Raw genomic sequence first — 6,000 nt, 5'->3', positions numbered from 1 at the left:
TGCAGGAGGCCTGCAGGAGAGAAGCTCCCCTCCTGAGAATCGGAGCCCTGTAGAAAACACACATATATAAATCCTTTACCATGTCAAGTGCGGAAATGGTGAGGCTGGGGAGAGGTGACTCTCTGGGGAGTGATGGATGGTGGAGTGAGGATTTTTCGGGACATGGATGAGTTTGGGGGTAGCAGGCTGTGAGGGGGTCTTTGGGGGGACATAGAGGACTGGGAAGAGGGGTAGCAGAGGCTGCAAGGGAGCCCTGGGGGGGGGACCACAGAGGACACTGACACCCTAGGTAGCAGTGGCTGTGAGGGGAGGAGGGTGTCGCTCTGGGGAGTGGAGGGAGCTCTTTCGGGGGCGGCGCTAGTGAAGGGGAACCTCGGAAGCGCCTCGCTCGGCTGGTTGCTTGTGCAAGGCCCTGCCCCATCCTCCCCGCTTCCGCGGGCGGTGTAAAGAGCAGGGGATATAAGGAGGCGGGGCGCTCAGCAGCGCCTCTCGGCCAGGCAGAGGAAGTGCTTCCAGCCGCCGGCGAGGGGCGGGCGCTCTCAGGAGGAGGAGGCTGGGGGAAATTTGTCTCCGCTGATGCTAGCCCGGCTCAGTTCGTAGCTGAGCAGCAGCTCGCGTCCCTCCTGAGCCACCGGCCGCTCGGTCCAGGTAACTGCTCGGCCCCCTTTCCTCCGGCTCCCCGCGGGCCGGGCCAGTCGTGTCCGACGGAGTCAGGCAGCCCGAGCTCTGGAGGGGGAGGGGGGACTGGTGCGCCCTCCTAAGGGAGGGGGTGTCGTTTGCTCCCTGCCCTGGCTTTACTCCAGCCAGCCCCTCTTCGTTCACTCCCCGCTCCCGTGACCCGGGCGCCCTGCTGGGTCCGGCAGGAGTTGATCCAGTTAAAAGCTCTTCCCTCGCCCACCTTGGCTCTCCACTGACTGGAACACAAAGGTGGTGGAGCCAGGGACCGAGCCCCATCCTAGGGAAAAGTGAAGTAATAGCTGGGTGGGTGAGCCTGTTTGGCCAGGGCAGGCAGTGTCTGTTTCTGTTTCTATACCTCCTTTGGGGGAACTCGCATGTTGCTGTAAAGCGCTGGCGGTTGCACGCTCGCTTCCTCTCCTGCTCGTTCGAGAACACGTTTTTGTTCTTCGCTTGTCCTGGTGGAAACAAGAGCCGTTCCAATGTGAAAAAATAGCAATAGGGAGCACTCTTTCTCTCCAGCGTTATGAAGTAGAAGCTATCTTAATGCAGTTGAAATTTACCAAGTTGTTATTGACTCCCCCCACCCCACCCCCACCCCCCCAAAAAAAGATTTCTGGAAACTTTGTTCTGTTTCAAATAGGAGTGCTTTTAGCCATTTAACTAATGGGGCTCCAGGTTTTTTGTTGTTGCTGCTGTTGCTAACGTTGTTGGCAACTTGAATGAATTAACTGACTGTGTTGTATGGTTCACCCTATATTCTCCACATATGAAACCTTGCAAAGGTATAACAGACTTTTTACCTGAACTTTTTTTGATCTAAGGTTAAACAATAACAACCCCTTTATTTCTGGGATTTCTGCAAACATTAGTCTCTACTTCGTGCCCTTTATTTGAGCCGCGTTTACATAATATTATTTAAGTGCTAAAACATCTTGACAATGGGCATGGGTTAGAAAAGATCAGACTTCTTTTATTTTTAAGGAATAGCATGCCTGTGTTCTGTCAAGGTTGGTAAAACAGAGCAGAGTCTGAAGAAACAGATTTGAGGACACCAACAGTTTAGAAGGCTGTAAGTGGCTTTCTGGAATCTAAGCCTGGTGAGTGGTTTCAAACCTTAACAGGCAGCTCAGTATACCACTGGCATTTTGCCCCCTTTTCAAAGCTGTTCTGAAAAGTAAATCTTTTTGCTGGAAGGAGGTGAGGTCAATTACGTTTAAAGAGCAGTATGAGTTACCTATTTGGAGTATTTGCAATTCCAAACAGGTTTCTTAAATAGGGGGTTTCAGGTAGCTGATTTCAAGTTTGGCAAGAAACACCCGGGCTCTGTGGAACCAGAAAAGGGTTGTTAGCCCTGTAGCTGTTGGCTATTTTGTCACTGAGCTGAAACCTCCCTTGTCTCTAAAAGAAGATAGACCCCTTCTGCCCCTGTGAAGTAGGGAAAAAAATACTAGTGATGGAAGTCTAGTTATGGTACAAACATTTTTGTCAGAAGGTAAATATTTTGGAAATATGTACATTACTACTAAACTTTCTATCCTCTTTGGGAGTCTCCAGTGCCCTGTAAGGTTCACAACGCTTTTCCCCACTCTAACCTCTCTAGTGTCCTCAGATGTCCGTCCTTAAGATAATTAGGTGGTCCCAGAAAGAATCTGTATCATCGGTGATGGGCTTTAGTTGCTTGGGGCACTTCTAGTTGAGTGATCTGTAACACTCCTTTCCCTGAGGCTAAGCACATCTCAGAGAAATTTTCTGTGCTCCATTAGCCTGGCTGAGGCTAAGACAAAGATCAGAGGCCAAAAATCTGCTGTTTTTTTACACCAACCACTAACTTCAGTGAAGTGGACTGCTCAGTTGGACTAACTGTGTGAATAAAAATGTTCACCAGTTTGAGCAAAAGGCTGAGAAGCTGCCCTGCTGAGTTTACATTGGTATGCTGGAGCAAAATTCAGTTTTTAAAATCTTTCATCGCAGTGGAGAATTTTGCTATCTGTCTTTTAGACAAAGCTTTTAAAAGCTTCCTCTTGCCACCTCCCCCTCTCAAAACGAAATCTAAAGGCTCTATTCCAATTGCAGCAATACTGAAATCTGACTTCCTAGAACTGCAGTTGCTACTGAGAGAAGCTATAGGAGAGGTAATTCCCCAGGAATTCAGCATGCCAATTAGTAGCATTGATGTAGTTTATCGGATACTAGTCAGCATTATTCAACTCCAGGAAAGCTTACTGTGATTTTTAACCTTGTCACTAAAAATAGCATGATAATGAAACTAATTGGGAACGTTAATTAAACAAACAAAAGTAAAAGTGAGGGAGAGGAAAATTGAAAGCAGAAAAATGTATCTCCATACTCTTCAACAGAATATAGAGCCTTTCAGAATGCCAATAGCATCCAGTGAGCCAGAGCTTTGCAAAAAATGTAAATGCTATCCTGCAAAAGTCTGGTTTGTTGACAATAAAATTTTCAAAAATTTCATTTAATTGTTCACGTCTTTCATAAAGTTGTAGGCATTCTTCACTTATGCATGTGCAAGTATGCTGCAAATGCCTGTTAGGAGGGCAATAGTAGTAAGGTAAGCACAGTTTTCCATACAGAGAAAACTGAAAGTTTTTAGATAACTTTGTTTTGTTTTAAGTATGGTTTGCCTGTGGATGCTAAGAATGGGTGAACACAGATTTGCATGACCACGTGCTTAAAGAAATAATTTGAGACAGATGGGCTACATAAAATATCTGTCTAATTTCAAAGCAGTATTTTCTTATTATGTTAATGAGACTTCTATTTCTTGCACTGTTTTTAACTATCTTCCACTAGTGCATAAGAGGATGATAGACCTGTGTGAATAACTGATTTCTTCAGTTTTCTGGCAGTCCAAAAAGAAAGAAAGAAAGGAAAGAAAAAGTGGTTTGGGTTGAACTGAAATGTTTGGGCATTTTCAATCATTAAAAAAATGTCCTTTCATTCAATCCAAAACAAAATGTTTAGGTTTGGAGAATTTTAGCCTTTTTAAAAATAAAAGCAAAAGAAACGAAGAGCTGGACAATGTGGTGGTGGTGCTGGTACCTTAAGTACCACACCTATCTCCTGTTTACCTAATAGCCTAGTGGTTAGGGCACTCTCCTGAGATATGGGATTCACTGGTTCAAATCCCTGCTCTGCAGTAGGCACTAGCCAATGGGTCCTAGAGAAAAAGGGTGAAATCCTGACTCCATTGAAGTCAATGGCAAAAAGTTCCATTCGTTTTAATGAAGCCAGGATTCCACCCCAGATATTTGGATAGGCACAGTATAAGAGTCCAGATTTTGGGAGTAGGGGGCAATGTTAATTTAAAGAAACTGTCATATATGCTGCTTACCTCCCAGATGCGAGAAGTTTGGATTTGCATATGACAGTTGTATCTTTTAGCATTGCTGTAATTAAAGATGGAGGTACCTACATTAGGAATTTTTTTGGAAGGAAAAAAATCCCCACTGTTTCTACTGTTGATGCAGCTCCACTGGTGGGAGCACTGGTGTAGAAAGGGGTCTTAAACACCATGTTAGTGTAGTCAGTGTTTTAAACAGTGTCCTCTAACTAGGCTTAAAAAAAATAAAAGGCCTATTCAGCATTGTTCTTAATATGTCAGTGGCCACTGGTGCCCTATCTAAACCAGCTCTCTCACTAGTGATATTTTAGCAGTAATTCCTTTTATATAGATAAGGACACCGTGTTGGTGTATATAATGGCCATTGCGTGACAGAAAGGGTCAATATTTATTTTTTAAAGCTTAAGGCCTTGTCTTTGTTGCTAAAAAATGCATATCTTTTACCTTGCAGTAACTATTGTGTGAGAGAGATCCTGGTGTGAAAACCACAGTGAAAATGAGCCCCTCTTCCTTATGATAAAACTGGGGTTGTCAAGCAATTAACAAGTTATAATAGAGTACTATTTATTTAAATATTTTGGATGTTTTCCACATTTCAAATATATTGATTTCAATTGCAACACAGAATAGAAAGTGTACAGAGCTCACTTTATATTTTTATTACAAATATTTGTGCTGTAAAAAAAAAGAAATGGTATTTTTCAATTGTTCTCATACAAGTACTGTAGTGCAGTCTCTTTATCATGAAAGTTGAACTTAAAAATGTAGAGTTACGTACAAAAAATATCTGTAGCTGGTGTTGCAAGATATTTACGTGCCAGATGTGCTAAAGATTCATATATCCCTTCATCTTCAACCACATTCCAGGGGACATGCTTCCATGCTGATGAGGGATTCTGCTTGATAATGATCCAAAGCAGAGCGGACCAACTCATGTTCATTTTCATCACCTGAGTCAGATGCCACCAGCAGAAAGTTGGTTTTCTTTTTTGGTAGTTCAGGTTCTGTAGTTTTCGCATCAGAGTGTTGCTCTTTTAAGACTTCTGGAAGAATGCTCCACACTTCATCCCTCTAAGATTTTGGAAGGCACTTCAGATTCTTAAACCTTGGGTTGAGTGCTGTAGCTATCTTTAGAAATCTTGCATTGGTGCCTTCTTTGCGTTTTGTCAAATCTGCAGTGAAAGTGTTCTTAAAATGAACATCTGCTGGGTCATCATCCAAGACTGCTATAATATGAAATACATGGCAACATGCAGGTAAAACAGAGCAGGAGATATACCCAAGGAGTTCAGTCAAAATTTAATTAATGAATTCTTTTTTTAACAAGCATCACCAACATGGAGGCATGTCTTCTGGAATGGTAGCCGAAGCATAAAGGGGCATACAAATGTTTAGCATATCTGGCATGTAAATACCTTGTAATGCCAGCTACAAAAGTGCCATGCAAATACCTGTTCTCACTTGCAGGTGACATTGTCAATACGAAGCAGGCAGCATTATCTCCTGTAAATATAAACAAATGTTTTTGTCTTAGCGATTGGCTGAATAAAAAGTAGGACTGAGTGGACTTGTAGGCTCAGAAGTTTTACTTTGTTTTGTTTGAGTGCAGTTATGTAACCAAAAAAATCTGTATTTGTAAGTTGCATTTTCACAATAAAGAAATTGTATTATGGTGATTGTATGAGGTAAATTGAAAAACAATATTTATCATTTTTACAGTGCAAATATTTGTAATAAAAATATAAAGTGAGCACTGTACACTATATTCTGTTGTAATTCAAATCAATATATTTGAAAATGTAGAAAAACATCAAAAAATAGTGTTAAATTTCAATTGATATCTATTGTTGAACAGTGTGATTAAAACTGATTAATTGCAATTAAGTTTTTTAATTGTGATTAATTTTTTTGAGTTAATCGCGTGAGTTAACTGTGATTAACCAGCAGCCCTATATAAAACG

The 6,000-nt window shown here is 42.1% G+C and overlaps 1 protein-coding gene across 3 annotated transcripts in view; it reads left to right on the top strand.

Annotated features, from left to right (window-relative positions):
• Nucleotides 1-492: 492 nt before the first annotated feature.
• The window catches only part of GCNT1 (glucosaminyl (N-acetyl) transferase 1), a 43,571-nt gene continuing 38,063 nt past the window's right edge, over nucleotides 493-6,000 (top strand). For all 3 annotated transcript variants that reach the window (XM_073345113.2, XM_073345116.2, XM_073345114.2), the window contains exon 1: nucleotides 493-648. The gene's annotated coding sequence lies outside the window, so the exon portion shown is untranslated. The remainder of the gene's footprint in view (nucleotides 649-6,000) is intronic.

Source organism: Lepidochelys kempii, chromosome 5 (genome assembly GCF_965140285.1).
Source record: "Lepidochelys kempii isolate rLepKem1 chromosome 5, rLepKem1.hap1, whole genome shotgun sequence".
In the NCBI taxonomy this organism is placed as follows: Eukaryota; Metazoa; Chordata; order Testudines; family Cheloniidae; genus Lepidochelys; species Lepidochelys kempii.
This window is presented reverse-complemented; position numbering and strand designations above follow the sequence as displayed.